Source organism: Lycorma delicatula, chromosome 2 (genome assembly GCF_047948215.1).
Source record: "Lycorma delicatula isolate Av1 chromosome 2, ASM4794821v1, whole genome shotgun sequence".
Lineage (NCBI taxonomy): Eukaryota > Metazoa > Arthropoda > Insecta > Hemiptera > Fulgoridae > Lycorma > Lycorma delicatula.
The window spans coordinates 47177304-47195116 of record NC_134456.1 but is presented as its reverse complement, the minus strand read 5'-3'; the positions used below and the strand labels follow the sequence as shown (position 1 = coordinate 47195116).

At 31.7% G+C, this 17813-nt stretch overlaps 1 protein-coding gene across 1 annotated transcript in view; it reads right to left on the bottom strand.

Moving 5' to 3' along the window:
- caps (capricious) overlaps positions 1-7924 on the bottom strand; it is a 458443-nt gene extending 450519 nt beyond the window's left edge. Inside the window, exon 1 of the mRNA XM_075355233.1 lies at positions 7908-7924. The gene's annotated coding sequence lies outside the window, so the exon portion shown is untranslated. The remainder of the gene's footprint in view (positions 1-7907) is intronic.
- Between the last annotated feature and the right edge of the window lie 9889 nt (positions 7925-17813).

The window sequence follows — 17813 nt, the reverse complement described above, 5'->3', positions numbered from 1 at the left end:
CGAGTAGATAAATAATTGTATTATTATAAATGATGTGTAATATAAAAGGCTAAATGTATGCGTTAACAGAATAATAAACGTTTATTTAAAAATCGTAATTATTAAAAACAAAACAACTACGGAAAAACTAAACTGCACTAAAAATTAACTGCACTTAGGATCATTAAGCTCCCAAAACGTGCCTCATACATCCCTCAATTAAATAAAAAAGGTACTTTCATCGTGTAAGGCCGGAGTAGTGTCGGACCACTTAATTCATATTTTAAGATAATTATTATAAAACTTAAAAGGTGCGCTAGCTTGTTGGCATCGTAATCATCTCGATAGACAATTTCTACTACATTGTACACAACGGTTTTAGTATGAAAATGTTTTCCGCTCGATGGTTCCGCGTTTGCTAATACTTGACCAAAAAAAGCATTCGATTAAACACTTAACAAGGGTGTTTTAAACTTACATAAACGCAATTCCGCTGAATTTATTGAGGTTTTACAACAGTAGCTGAAACATAGATTCACAATTATAGGTCAGAAAACAAACAGCAGTCTAAATACTGGATGGGAGTATGTGAAAGTTCGCCTCGAACGGTTTCATCTTATGGAAAAAACAAGGCTACGGTTGTTTTAAGATTCTCCTGGTGTGGTGCTCATAGACTATTGGGAGGAACATCATCGTGGAGTATTACGTTTCATCACTGGACCGATTGACGGGTGCTATTTCAGGCTAAACGTTCACATCTGGCCAAAAAGAAAGTGCTTTCTTTACGATAAAACGCGTGCACACACTTCGGGTTATAACAATAAAATTCCTTGAGCTACGCTTTGAAGTGCTTCCACATATTTGGGTACTATAGATTATCTCTTTCTCCAAAACCTGAAGAAATAGCTTGCTGGTCGAAGATTCATTTCAAATAAAAAAAATCAAGCCTGATACAATCCCTTATTTTGCAGAGTTGGTCAAATCTCATTATACTGTGGGCAATAAAACCTTAGTTTAAATGTATCGAATTGCAATGTGAATTACTGCAATGAAAAATAAAAATTTCTGAAAAATGTTGCCTTTTCGTTATCAGGCCAAAAACCTTTAGAACGTCCCGCGTACACATTCAATCCACTATTTCATAGATCCTTCAATAAATATTGAAAAATTTAAATACTCTATGTACGTAAAATCAGTAACTTTACTTTTCCGTCTAGGTAGTGCTATAGCTATTGCTCTAAAAGGAAAAGTATTATAATCGGTCAAAGTTGGGCATATGCGGTTACCACCGGATCTTGAACTTTTCGCACCTAAGGAACCCCAAAAACCGGATGAAAATTTTTCGGATGTTAATGTTTCGTATGTACGTGTGTGTGTTCGGTATTGGCTTTTAAATAACCTTATATATGCAGAACTACTGGACCGATTTTGACCACACTTGGTCAGATTGCTTCTATGTATGAGACATTTATGCCATTAAAAGGTTAAGGTGGTGAGGCTGTAGAGCAAGGTCACCCTCAGTTTCCCGAGATTTCGCCCAATTAAGGTCATATTTTTCTTAAGCGCATTTGTTAACAATTAAAAAATGATAATATCTGCAAAAATATGTTTTTGTAAAATCGCACCTCACTCCAAAAAATTATTTAAACTACTGCTATGTTGTGACGTCACAAGTGAGCGGTAAAATTAAATTAATTAATATAAAGTGTAAAAAAGTAGGTCGGTCTGGCTGGATCTCGAACTCGATTTCCCGGTCGACTAGGTACTTAGTGCGAAAAGCCTCGCGGCTACACCAGTCTGCCAAACGTACAAGCGAAATTTGTTCTATAGAAGTTGTGAAATTACATTAATTCAGTTAGTGCCGACCGTCGCCGCTAGTACCGCCATGTATACGCGAATGAAGTACAGTATGCGCGCGCGCTTTCGTCAAAATAATTGAATTAAATAAACAAAAAAATATTATATTTAAATAAAATTATAAATATTTTTAAAATTATTTTTTGTATGTAAGCCGTGCATCAGAAACAATCTAGTTGTAGGACTTTCCCGTCACGCGGCTATAACCGCGTTATCCAATGTTTTTTTTTCTTTCTAAAGTTAAGAACAGGAAATCACTAGTTTTTAAGATTCCTGACCAAAAAAAATACTAAAATTATTGTTTTCAGTTGAACCATAATTTAAAATTAAATATTTTTATTAAAATTAAAACATTTATACATATACATACATATATATATATATATACCTAAGAAAAATATTAATACCTAAAACATTTTTCAAAATTGTTATTGGTAAAAATGTTTGCTAAACTTCTAGATTTTATATCATTTAAACCTAATTAATTATGGAATGCAAAGTTGGCAGGAGTCTATTACTCCCTACTTTATCGGAGAACCTGGACAGAGTCCCTTGCTGCTGAATCATTCTAATCGGACTTGTTTTTAAAAGGGTTATTTTTTTTTAATCTCGGATCTAATTTTTCAAGTTTTGTCTATTATTATTTTAGTGAATATAAGACGGATTTAATTGCATTCCAATCCGTTGTTAAACCAGCGTTATCGAACCCATTTCATGGGCCGACCGCGGAAGGCTAGGCTTATAAAGCCTGTCCTCCCGACGTAATTCCCCTTCAGACCGTCCACTGAAGTCCTTTCGGTGCTAACTCTTTAATAGGCTAGCAGGAATACGCCACAACGGGGCACTAGCTATAAGGAGGGAGCAATGCGTCCCCTTTTCCGGAGGAGTCGCAATTGCTGGGATATTTTGTCTTACTGTAAGTTTTTTTAAATTTAGACCGCGTTTTTGTTTTATGCGCGACTTACCGTGTTTGACGTCTTCAAACTATATAATTCGCGAAAACTTTTCACTCGCGACCCCGGAAACGCGTCTGACGCATTATTCCGTTTATGGCTCATGCGATATGGAGGCCCCTAAGCCTGGTTTGTCGAATTAATTACTGTGCTGAATCTCCACACCAGATGAGAAATACAGAATATTTTTATTATTATCTATTTACCGTAAATGTTTGTACGAGTATTAAAACCTTATATAACGCTTCTTTAATAAAATTCCTTACAAAAAGGAAATAAATAATTTAACAAAAAACTAAGAATGAAATATTTTACAATTTCCTGAATACTAAAAATATATTTTATTTAACTATAGTGCATTCTTTGCTGTTATCTTGACGATCATTCAGTTAAACTGATAATACGGTAATAGGTTAGTGTGTTTTGTATTAGTTAATGCAATCTTTGAAATATTAAATAAATATAATAAATATTTAACGCTTTTTTTATCGATAGATAATTATAATCTTTAGTACTACAGTTACAAATTCATTCTTAATAGCCATCCATATTATTATATCATCTGTGCACACAAAGCTTACTTCGTAGCAACCGGATCAACCCCTCTTTATTAAATCTAGTTTTCCGTTTACAAAGTTCCCAATCTCTTGCACGTTTGTAGATTGAACTAAAATATTAATATCACACATATTTTCTACCAAAAAAAGATAACAAAATTTATAACTAATTTAAATATAAAAAAAGAATTTACTATTAAACAATTTGTGTTTATTATTTAACACTAAAATTTTATACCTATTTTGTTTCATAAAATATTTTTACTAAATAAATAAATAATTTATTTAAATGTACAATCGGATATACAATTAATTAAGCGGTATTGATCGGATTAACAATTAATTAACAAACTATTAACATCGGACGATTATAAAAAAAAAATACACCAAAAAAAATATAAAAAATTTTTACTACATTCAACGACAGCGATATAAAAGAAATTAAAGGTACAAAAAATCGTACACTATAATTTAAATCAGAAGAAAAAGATTAAAAAAACCGCAATCTATTACATTTTAATTATTAAAATGTACTAACCTAGAGAAATAAACATGATTTTGAATAACAGGGTATGTAATGCTGGTCTAAATCAAAATTTACTTACAAAAAAAAATATATATATATAAATTTCACTCAAATATAAATTTGGGTGAAATTTCCGTTTTTTAATTTTCTGTTAGACAATATTCCGGTGTATAATTTTCTAAAGCGTTTTGTTATGATAAAGCAGTGGACGAATAATCACTTAGCTTTTCTAATAATTAAATCATTGTTAAAGGTTTTCATTAAATCCACTTCAATGTTCATCGTGGTAGTCAATGTAGTAGTCAATGTTCATGCGATGTAGTCAGATCAAACTTATTTAAATCTTTATGAAGAAACTCGTTCAGCGTTGAACAAGTATCTTTCTGTTACAAAAAAAAAAAAAAATTGTAAGTTTATCAGAAAAAACAAAAGAGGTGTAATTTTACGAAGCCCAAATGGTCTGCCCATGGTCATATACAATTACAATAGCTTGATGTCTGAGGTTAACTGGAAGTTGGTAGACGGATGTTTTATCAGCTAATGCATTAGTTATATATTTTTAATTCATAAAACAAAAATATTTTTATGGAATTTATCTACCCATTACATAATTTCTCCATATATAATATTCATATTCTGTTCTGCAATAAAATAATTATAGTTTCCCATACTTATTTCATTTTGACAAATTTATAATAATATTTATTTTACTTAAGCACGAATGCAATAATAACTGTTGGTCTTAGCATTTAGACAGTTGGCAAGATTCAACACTTAATTACGCACACACAAACAGAAAACAGTTAATTTTAACATTTAAGATAATAATAATAATAATCTCAGCTAAAAGTAATGTTGCTCTAATTACGTAATAATCTGTTTACAATGCAACAACAATGTATATAATCTCTTTATACATATTACCTTAGGAAATACATTTACTATCACACACAAAATAAATACAAATAGGTTCAAACATTAAATTAAATTTAGCTCTATCTAAACTAACAGTTTACTGCATTGATGACAATACACCAAGAATAATATACAAGCAAGAATATTATTAACAAGAAAAACAGCAATACAGTATTTAGTTGTTCTGTAGTATTTACAATTTCAATGTTTATTAAACAATGAAAAATAAAAAAGTAAACTAGCCAAATTAAAGAGAATTAAACAATTATATTATTATAAATTTTAAAATATGGTGAAATAAACTTAAAGATTAATAAAAAATTGTAGAATTTTTTTCCTTATTAATACAAATATGTTTATTTTTGATCAAACAGCATAAAAAATAGGTTATTTACGAACGAATAAAAAAAAAGTAGAAATAAAATCAAAAACTTAACGAATTTACATTATCTATCACACCAATAGTTAAGCTAAAATTGAAAGTTATTTTTTTTATTATAACGAAACATTAACTTTACAATCTGTTCATAGAACAATAAGTAAATAGGATGTATTTGAATTAATATTGAGTTGCCACAGACCCAATGGCTTGTGACTTAATAATGGAATAGAAGAGCACTCCGTACGGTTGAAGCGATAAGACAAACCAAGAATATTGATCGTCAGCAATCTTGAAAAATCACTGATCGTATTTTCTAACAAATTGACCGCCAGATAATTCGGGTAACAATTCAAACGATTTTGATACCGTAGGCTGACCAGAGATTTCCTACCGAACGGTTCGCAACTTAAGGTCATTATATATAAGGCTATTAAGTAATAGCCTTATATATAATGACCTTAATGATATGTACCAGGGTATATTGAGCATTTTCCGCAGTGTTTGTGTTTGGAAGCGTTCAAGTATGTCAATACTGGAGTTGCATGCTGTACCCCACAATTCAAGCCCGTAAGTCCAAACAGGCTTCAAAACGGATTTATAAATCAATAATTTACTTTCTGCTAAACGCCGAGATCTATGTTCTGTCTGACAGTACATGTGTTTAAACTTGAGATCCAACTGTTTCCGCTTAGAAGTGATGTGTTTCGCCCAAGTAAGTCGTCGATCAACATGAAAACCCAAATATTTACATTCTTGAGATCTCGGAATCGGAACATTGAAGATAGAAACAGGAGGATAGTGTTCCTTAAAGAAAGGTGAACGTGACTTGATTTGATTTTGTTTCGTTTATTTTTATTTTCCAACATGTAAACCGCGATTCGCGGACAGTGATATAATCTTGTATAAAACGAGATGCAGTAGTCGGATTTTTGTAGACGGCAAGAATTGCAGTATCGTCAGCAAACGTTGCAACTCTGCTATCTGCCGTAATTGGCAAGTCAGCCGTAACATTTTTTATGAGAGAAATTTGTTTGCTTATGTGTTCCGGTATAGATTTGAAGTAAAATGATTATGTACCAGGGTATTATGTACCTTAATGATATGTACCAGGGTATATTGAGCATTTTCCGCAGTGTTTGTGTTTGGAAGCGTTCAAGTATGTCAATACTGGAGTTGCATGCTGTACCCCACAAAATGGAAAGTAATAACAATAATAATAATTACGTTGCAAAATGTAAACAACATATATACAATAACTTGTAATCGTAAAAGTAGTATATATTTTCTTTCTTTTATGAAACTAAAACGTATAGTAACGTATTATCTAGTTATAACTAAATTTAAATTTAAAATAAATTTCAGAAGGTTGACTTAGGGTTGTGAGGAAGAGGAAAGGTGGGATAAATATGGTAGATCCACTACGGATGGAATATTGGCACTAAGATAAGTGATTGAGAAGCGGGATTATAATAAGAAACTATTAATGGCGTTCTTGAACATATTGAAGGCATATATGATAGCGTGGATATCTACGTTGTGACAATTGCTAGAAGAAAGAAAAGTGGACAAATCGGTGATCAAGATGGTAAAGTTACGTGTGAGGGAAGCAAGAGTTTCGTCTGGACAAGACTAGGAAGGTCAGATTGGTTTGAGATAGAAAATGGATTGAAACAATGAAGTGTAATATCTCCACTTTTGTTTGATATAACTATGGATGGAATCTTCAAGAAAGTTAAAGAGGAAATAGGAGAAGAAACGAGCAACATTTTTTTTGCAGACAAACGTCAGCAAAAGTGTTATTTGCAGACGATCTGGTTATATGGGGGGAATCTGACCGAGATGTAGAGTATGCAATAAATGTGCAGAGTGAAGAAATTCAGAAATGTAATAGATATATAGTTTAGTGTTGGAAAAAATAAAGTCATTGTACAAGACAGAAGAAAAGAGAAATTCAATGGACATAACTATGAATGGCAGAGAAATAGAAAGGGTAAAAGAATTTGCTTATTTGGAAATATAGTTTTTTTAAGGATGGGAGAATGGTTAAAAAAATAAGTACAAGAATACAGAAGGTGGATTTTATGAAAGTAAAAAGTCTGGTCTGGAACAAGGAAGTACCTTTCAAATGTAAAAGAGTTATGCATAAAGATTACTTAATATCAATTCTTTCCTACGCGGCAGAAATCTGGACAGGTGGCAGAAAAAGCAGTATGATTAGAGAGGAACTGAAATTGGGAAACCTTGTCGATTCAATTGGAAGATCAAAGCTCGGGTGGTTTGGGCAAATTGAAGGGTTGCATGAGGAAAGATTACCAACCAAACAGAATGATGCATGCAGAGGAAACAGGTAGAAGACCAGGAATGAAATGGATGGATACGGTGATGAAGGAAGTTCGAAAGAGAAGGGATGTAGTGAAAGTAATGGAAAAGAGGTGGTTCAAAGATCGAGGCAGATGGAAAGATTTTGTAGAAGGCACAAGCCGAGGAAAATTAGATTAAAGGGAACTGATAATAATGATGATGAATCAAAAGTTCTTTTATAGAATATATTACTTTCTTTATAGACGATTATAGACGCAAAAAGCGAAATGTGTTTCATTCAATATTTATTTATATTAGGATAAGTAATTTTTTTTTTAAATTACTTTTTAAAGTTGATATCCATGATAATTAATAAGTTTTAATTAAATAAAATTACTTTAAGAAATAAATACAAGAAAAAATGTAAATTTGCTTACAATAAGAAGAATCTCAACAGCAGTCAATCAATCATTTGTACTAACCTGAAAAAAAAATAGAAGTTTAAATTACTAAATAACATTTTATTTTTTAAATTTTTTTAAATTTATAGAAGAGAAAAATGTAAATGAAAATTTAACTAGTTCACCGCACTAATATAGCAATTGCTAAACACGAACAGAAAAATAAATGGATTAATTTTTCTAGTTTCTTAGAGTAAACTTACAAATTACCCTAATTTGCCAAGTCTATTAAATAAAGTATTTTGCTCAAAAAAAGAGAATAGAAGGGACATTTCCTAGGTATTTACGACCGAAAGAGAATTTAATAACCAACTTCAAGAGAGGAGAGAAGAAGACTCTTCTCATGAATGACTACCCAATGAAACAAGGAAGAATAGAATACAGCATGTGATTCATTGTATTTCAAGAATCACTGTAATAGAGACTGAAGGAAAATCAACGAGAAGAGAAATTAGCAACTAAAGTTACTTGTTAACCCAAAAACTTCTCAAATAACTCCTGGTTTCTCTTCATCATGCAATACTATGTTAAGCAGAGCTCTAATTAAAACGTATTATTTTCTTTTTATGTAAAAGTTTTACCAGTGAAGAGATCCTTTTTGTTCACTTTGACTTAGTGGAAGCAAACACCTACAAATGAAGGCATTATTAATAAATAAAAAAGTTTTTCACCTTACTAATTTTACGGAAGTATTTGGCCGTGATAACAATGTGGAATTATAAAGATGAACGTTTACGTTTAAGTGATTATTATTTGGCCAAAAAAGCCGGGTATTATAACGTTGTGGCGTAAATTTTATTTATTTTCTTTTACAGTTTACTGCTTAACATTACATTTGAACACCGGTATCCACGATCTAGTATTCAAATCTGTGTAAAAATAACTGGCTTTACTAGGACTTAAACGCTGGAACTCTTGACTTCCAAATCAGCTAATTTGGGAAGACGCGTGCACCACTAGACAAACCCGATGGGTTACCTAACGTTAGTCTGGAGGTTAAAAAAAAGTGTCAATTAACCAGTGTTAATTGAAACAAGTACAACGATATCAATGGTATTCCAACTAAGAGTACAGCGATAACTAAAATAGACGTAAAATCAAATAAAGTTGACGTCGATTTTCCGAATGTTCTACTTGCCGGGTAGATTACATCCCCATTAGGCAATTTAAAAAAAAATAATACACTATTAAAAAAAATATAAAATACTACTTTGTTTAGCTGAAATGTATCTTCATCGATCGTTGTTTTTATCGATCCTACCAATATAGGTCTAGAGCTATGCTACAGGAAGAAAAGTAAGGTAATTCAAGTAAGGTAAGTCAAAATATAGGGTACGAGTTTTTTCTCGACCATTTCATGACACAGGGACCTCAGAAAAAGTGTAAAGTACGTTCCTTTGTTCGTGCATACGAGTGTTGGCGGGTTTGAAGCTTAATAAATTTTCACTGGGTAAACAGGTTCTGATGAAATTTTGTACAGGCCCATGTAAATGGGGCAAATTTGTTGGAAAATTTTGGGATCAACAACTCCAGGGAGGAAAGAGTTTTTTGGCGTCAATTTTCTCAAAATTTTGCAAACGATTACACTTTATATTAAGCTCATTATATGTATACAAGATTATTTTAATATTTTTAATAAAATTTTGCCCACCAATTCTTCCCTTCCACAAAATCCTAGTAAAGGCAGTCGACTTTATACGGATTTGAATAGTAGATCGCGGATACCGGTGCTGTTTGGTGGTTGAGTTTCAATTAACCAGACGTCTCAGAAAGAGTCTTCCTGAAACTGTACAAGACTACACTTCACTTACATTCATACACATCATCCTATGAAGTAATACCGTACGGTGGTTCCGGAGACTAAACAGAGATAGAGAGTGGCATAGTATTACTGGAAATGATCCAAAAAAATACTTTGGGGTCAATAGTGGGGTTGGAAGAGCCGATCACAGTTTAAAAATATCAATTTTTTTTAATTTTAAAGTTTATTTAAACTTATAATATTACTATAAAATTACCTCATAATTCACCCTACCCCCAAAAAAAAAAAATGATAGGTATCTTTTCGTTGGTTGTATATTTTTCAGTGAAATTGTTTTTTGTCTCTTCCATTAAACATAGTAAACGATGAAAAATAATAAAAATAATTATCGTTTTTGAGATAATTTTAAAGGTTGGGGACCAGAAGAAAATAAAAATAGAATTTATTTTTTTTTGTTTTTGTTTTATTTCGAGAAAAAAATTATAATTTTACAATAAAACTCATCATAAATTACTTGCAGCCCAAAAGCGAAATCTTAGGCAACTTTTTGTAAATACTTAACTTTGTTTTCAGAGTTTTTTTTTACTTCCTTGTACGAAGTAAAGGAAATATTGTGTGATCGCGAAAAACTTCGGTTTTTAAATTTCAACAAAAGTATCCACTTAGACTAGTTTCGAGGTGACGTCTGTACGTACGTATATATAACGCACAACTCAAAAACGATTAGCCATAGGATGTAGAAATTTTGGATTTAGGACAGTTGTAACATCTAGTTGTGCACCTCTCCTTTTGATTGCAATCTACTGGATCAAAAGTGTTCGAAAATGCCAAAAATAATAAAAAATGGGATTTTGGACATTTTGTCCAAAATCCCAATTACGGCAGTATTAACTGCCGTAATACGCTCTCATTGAGAGCTTTTCAACGATATATCATAAGCCGTAAATATTTTCATTGGTTCCAGAGTTATAGCCCAATAAAATGTTAAATATTTGTTCTTACAAGGGCAGGAACATCGGTTAGAATCAGACAGAGTTCATCTCCTTTTCTTTTTTTAATTTTTTTTTTTTTATTTTAAATATATCGATTTATAAATAATTATTAACCATTGTTTGTAAAAAAAAATTACCATAAATAATAATTCAATGTAAATAATAAAAAAAAGAAAAAATATCAGATGTTATTAATGAAATAAAATGTTATAATAAAAAATGTCTATGTAAAATTTAATGGGCGTACAACAAAATTATGTTGTAAAATTCAGATTATTTTGTTTTGTTTTATTTCGACATACAATGATGATAATTTTACAATAAAACTTCATCATAAATTACTTGCAGTTCACAAAAGAAGCCTTAAGTAACATTTTTCAAGTATTCAACTTTGTAGTAAAAATTTTTTTTAATTCTTACTACCTAAACTGTCCGCCTATAAAAAATATACCTAAACTGTCCGCCTGTATTCAACTAATAATAAAATTAACTTCTGAAAATTGAGGGGTACATATTATTGCGTGTAGTAATATGTTATAATAGTTCTATATACTAAAGCATAGTACTAGAAAAAACATTCACAAAAACGTTCACGAATGTTTAGTCTACCGCTATGATAGACTGGAGGAGCTACAAAAATAATGCGATTCTAAGCAGATTGTTTGTTTAAAATGATTACGTGTGACCGTGCAGCTTATAAATGAAGATCAACATTTAACGACGTATAAATTTCAGATTTTTTTTTTACGAAGAAGTACTGTTTTAGAAGTATGTTTTGATTTTGACTGTCTAAATTTTATTCTATAAGTACATTTTTTTGTAATTTTTAAGCAATTACTTTTTTTATAACATATACTTAAATCGATTTCTCATGATACGCTTCCACTAAGTTATTTAAATGACATTTTTACTTCCTTGTAGGAAGTAAAGGAAATATTATAATCGCGAACAACTTCGGTTTTTAAATTTCAATAAAAATATCCATATAACTCAAAAACTAAAAACGGGTAGCTAACTCAAAAACTCAAAAACGATTAGCCGTAGGATGTTGAAATTTTGAATTTAGGACTGTTGTAAAATCTAATTGTGCACCTCTCCTTTTGATTGCAATCGACTGGACCAAAAGTGTCCGAAAGAGCCCAAAACAAAAAAAACGATTTTGGACTTTTTGTTAACTGCAGTAGTAGCCCTCATCGAGAGAATAAGTAGTATTTACTTTCATCGGTTCCAGAGTTATAGCTAAATGAAATCTTAGTTAATGAAATATTTGATCTTGAAAGCGAGGCACATCGGTTCAAATAAGACTTCAGCTCCTTTTCTTTGTTTTAACTTTTTATTTTAATTTAAATATATTGATTTATTAATAATTATTAACCTCTGACTGTAAAAATATTTTTACAATAAATAATAAGTCAATAAAAATAAGATATAAAAAAATACCAGAAGTTGTTAATGAAATAAAATTTTATGTACTTTTCATTTTTTAAAAATGTGTGGGTAATTTAATAGGCCTACAAGGAAGTCATGTGGTGTGTATATCAGATTTTTTTATACAACAGAAGGGTAGTAAATTTTAATTCTTTCAAATCATTTTTGAAAATTCTCATTCTTTTAATACAAAATTTCTACTTTTTAATTTTTTGTAACGTATTATTACATCAGTTTTATTAAATCGTTCATAGTAGCACAATAAGTATCTTCTTAATTTTACTGAAATAATTTTTTTTTTATATTTTCGTATTTTTACACGACTGCTCAGAAAGGAGTATAATGTCTTTAGGGTGTATGTATGTACATATGATTTTTCCACTGTAGAAGCTCAACGACTGAACGGATTTAGATGTATGACCCAGCAATGGAATCTGCAATGAATCTTAAGTTACTGGGAGAGGAACTATATAAATAAATAAATTTAAAAAAAAAATTATATTAAACACAAAATTGTCACCCACACGCTCTTTAATTATTCTATATTAAAGAGCAATGTTTTTGTTGGCAGTTGTGTTTTTTAATTTCTAATATTATCTATTTTTATTAAGTGTGATGATGATACTCATTATACATTAGAACGATACGCCCAGTACTTACGACATAACTTTTACTTTCCCGTTAACGCAGAGGTATAGCTCTGGAAGGGAAAGTATTGTAATCGGTCCAATGTGGTTAGGTGCGGTTATCACCGGATCTTGACGTTTTAACACCTAAGGACCTCAAAAAAACCGAAAGGAAATTTTCCGGATGTTAATGTTCGTATGTACGTGTGTGTGTGCGTGTTCGGTGTTGGCCTCTAAATCACCTTATATCTTCAGAACTACCAGACCGATTTTCAACAAACTTCAAATTACTTCTATATATCGGGCATTGATGCCATTAAATTTTCAATTTAAAAGTAAAATTTTCTTTATAAAATTCAATTTTGAATCCCACTTTGGTGTTCGCGCAAAAAGTAACAAATGTAGTCGTGGACGCTAAAAACGAATTTAATATTTAAAGTTGTTAAAATAGTAGGGGTTTTTTTTTTAATAATACCAGATTTGAAAATTGCGGGTTTAACCTCAATACAATATTATTGTCTTGTAATTATAACGTTGAATTTTTTCAATATATCATTAATATATTAATTATATTTTTTTATTTATAACTAGCCGCGTGACGGGAAAGTCCTACAACTGTGTTGTCAGCTTTTTTTTTTATTTCCCAGTTATTCGGATAATCGGTGTTTCACTGTTATATTGTTATCTAATGTGGTTTTTTTATTACGTTAGGCTTACACATTTTAATGGATTTTACATTAAGGAAAATGATTAACTTCATAATTTAAAAAAAATAATATTTTCATTTTTTAATTACAATTTATTACATGAATTGTAATTGTTGAGTATGTTATAGGAAACAAATTGCATGGCAATGGTTTATTAAAACCTTTATTATGGATTTGAAATTTTATTTTCTCATTGATTTTCTGTAAATATTCTTTAAAGAAGTTACTTTACAGAAATATTATTCGTTTAATTTAATTTTTACTTTGTAAAACAATTAGATTTTTATCGATGAGTTTCAAATTTGTTAATTATATCAATAATCATTTCCCCCCTAAACCAAGGAAATAATTAATAATAAATTATGCAATTTACATTTGGATAACAGGTTACGTATTACTGAATTAGCTAATGCACATCAACCCACCGGGTTGGTCTAGTGGTGAACGCGTCTGCCCAACTCAGCTGATTTGGAAGTCGAGTGTTCCAACGTTCAAGTCCTAGTAAAGGCTTATATGGATTTGAATACTAGATCGAGGATACCGGTGTTCTTTAGTGGGGTTGGGTTTCAATTAACTACACATCTCAGGAGTGGTCGAACTGAGACTGTACAAGACTTACACTTCAGTGTTATTCATACAGATCATTCTCTGAAGTATTTATTATCTAAACGGTAGTTACGGAGGCTAAACAGGAAAATAAAGAAAAGCTAATGCGCATCGGTAAAAAACATTTCAGAAAATTTTAATAAACTGGTTTCTGATTATTTCGATTCAGATTAACAAAGGTTCATCCAGATAATCGGCGTTCCAACCAAACTTAACATTTTTAAGGACTTTTGTAGCTTTTGACAATTTTATTAAATTTACAATTATAATTATAAATAAGGCCTAAAGAACAATATACCATCACCCTTAGAAAAGGGATATTACATAAAATATTATCTATTTTAAGTTAATGCTATATATAAAAATAGTTTTAAATAATAATTACAATTTTTATTATAGTTTTTTGCACGACAGTAAAAAATAATTGTGCACATAAAATGAAATCCTTTCTCATCTAATTCTGAATCATTAAATATTTTGCCGATGGAATGCCACTTACTATTACTTAATTACCGTTAAGAAAGATTATTCAGCCAATTTTGAATAAGAAACTAAAAAAAATATAACCCATCTTAGAAGTTACAAATACATAAAATTTTGTAGTTTTTTTTTCTTTTTTAAATATTAAATAAAATATTTCTACATAAAATGTTATACTCGTAATAATATTTATAAATATTATCATTTTAAGCATGTTTTTTTTTTTTACCGTTTTGGTCCAATGGAATATTGTCGGATGATAATGTTCCCGGCTGTAGTAGATAAAAGTAAAACACATTTAAGCCTCAATTCTCACATAAATTAATCGAAAATAAATTCATTTATATAACTGTAAAAATACACTAAGGGAAATCTACCTAACTATGCAGGTTATTAGGTGGACTTCCCCACAATCAGCATATTTCACAGTTTCTTTCTGGACATGGTGCCTTTCGAGATAGGTTGGCCAGTTTTGGTTTAGTTCAGGTTTGTATCCGTAGTGTAGGGCCACTGATGATGTGCGCCATATCTTATATATCTACCCCAGTTACGAAGCTGATCGGTCACACGCAAGAGTGACTGGGTCGGACGCTCCGATGACGCATCAAGGTATGAGAGGTGGGCGCGCGTGATGGGAGGGAGGGGACCATTCGCGGACCCTGAGTAGGATAGAACCGGTAAGGGTTCTATCCTTACCGGTATAAGGCCCTCCTGAGGAGGGGCATTTCGGCAACTCAAACGGGAAGATCGAGATGCCCTAGTGAGCCGGGAGGAACCCCAATGGGTGGACAGCAGAGGAGACCAAAGACAGACGGTGCGGCCAAGGTAACGTCTTTCAGGCGGCGACCGGCCGCCCCTTGTTGTGTTTAAAAAAAGGATAGAAAGAGGTACGAAGTTGAACGTACCAAAGTAGCTAGAGAACTTGCGAGGATCAATTGTGGATTTGATCTATAAGTTAATTGGAAAACCGAAAGGGAAAAACATAATTGCTGGCTTCCTTAGATTCCTAGCCCTCCGGAGGATGGCTGAGTGGCTATTTACATCTGTTATAATTGTATAGATAGAACAGCGATCCTCGTGGCTAGGGACCCGCCTGAGTGTTTACTTCGCCAAGATAAGCGCTTTGGCATCGAGTCCTGGTTAGCTAAGACATTCGCTGTTAGTATTAGATGGATGTATGGAAAATTCTGAGATGGAGCTGTGGTGTGGGATGGTGTAGGCATTGACCTCGCTTCCGAAAGCAGACCAGAGCGGAGAAAGATTGGGTATGCTTTTATTAGAGGTTTATTAAATTTTTAAATCTGTTTCTAAATTTTTAAGTAAATCAAGAGAACTTTGAGTAACTTGAATTGAAGTACAAAAGTGTCGTTATTGCGATCATCACATGTTTTGCTGCTATGAACATAGCATTTTTTAAAACTCAATAAAGTAATGACCCGAGTGCATAGTGTAATTGAAGTTAGATATACGAAGAGGAGGAGGTAGTGTGACGACCGGAATCGTCACAGGGAAGGTGTCTTCCCCTACGGAGGTCACGATGTAAAAATACACTGCATACATAAAAAACTGGCCGAATATATTTTAAACAAAAAAAAGACAAGTTTAATACATTGTACAGTGAGATTTATAGCTTAATTGAAACTAGAATAATAATTTATATATTACTAACACAAGGTGACAGTATGAATTTGAAATAACTTTGTTTCAGCTTAGGTAATCATTAATGCTTACAAATTACATTAAAATGCACTTAAAATTCTTCATTCTTCAAGTCGGTTGTCGTTTTTTCCGGTCTGTCTTATAAAATCAAGGTCGTCAAAATTATTACATGACAGAAAATAAAAATAAAATATTATTGAAGCCTAAAAAAAGTTAATTAAGAATTCTATTAGTTTTTCTTTTGTCAAACCTTTCAGATACAAAAATTTATTTAAATTAGTTGTTCTCAAGAGTAAGAAACCTGTTTGTTGAAATACAGTCATAACTAAGATAGAGCTATTTTATGTGAGCTATCAAAAAAAAAAATGTTTGATTTAATAGCCTGTTATATTTATTTTATACGTTCTGTTGTAATATCTTCATCAAGTTATCCAGCTTTAAGTTTATAGATGTAGAATCTTTTGTTTTCGATACACGGTAAAAACAGCATATGTGCATGTTTTCTTGCAAGGAAAGAGGTTGGAAATTTCCTGTATAAAATTAAAAGTTGAAAAACCGGATAACGTTGCAATCACATCACTTTATATCTAACAATTGTGGGAATTTATTACGAGATGATTCAACGCCATACAAAGAAATGGAGACACACACACACACACACAAAACTTTTGTAACAAAAAAATAATACAAAAATATTTTTGCTAGCTAATCCATCCTTTACTGACGTTGAAGAAAAACGGTTTATTACTTTTACATCAGAAACACTTATAGTAATGGATAAATGAGGTTCTTTGGAAAATATAAGCCTGTTCGCTGGAATCGCTTTTTATTCGATAAACGTAACTCAGATTTGTAGTAGCACATATTAAACCTATAATTTGCAATCTCCTAAGAAATCCGTTACCTAGTTTTTCGTAGGAGTATTCCAGAAGTTTCCAAATTTCTCACGCAGCTTTCTAGATTCAGGGCCCTTAGGCAGCCGCCTCCCTTGTTTGTGACGAGTGAGTGAGGTGTAGTTTTGTACAGACTAGGAGTCTAGGAGACTAGGTTGACCGCACCTGAGACGTGTGTTTAATTGAAACCCATCCACGAACTAGTATTTTAATCCGAATAAAAGCAATTACCTTTATTAGGATTCGAACCTGAGAACTCTCGATTTTGAAATCAGCTGATTTACGACAAGTTTACCAATAGACCAACCCGGCAGGTTACCTTATGAAAATCTCAGAGTTATCCACAGTTATCGTGTTGTGATTCCTACTTCAAATAGATTTTCTTTTTCCTCAGTTTTTCAAATGTTCTGAGCATCAAAAGTCCAATCCATACAGAGAACATGAGGATCTATGAAGACAAAACTCATAGTATTCGGTCTACCTGAGAACCTGTCTCTATTTTCTGTTTAGCCTCGGGAACCAATGTAAGGTATTACTTTAAAGAATGAATAAGGATGATATGTATGAATGTAAATAAAGTGTAGCCTTGTTCAGTCTCAGATCGACCATTCCCGAGATGTATGGTTAATTGAAACCTCAACCACCAAATAACACCGGTCACGATCTAGTATTCAAATCCGTATAAAAGTAACTTGAGGACCTGACCGTGATTTTTATAGCTAGTCTAAT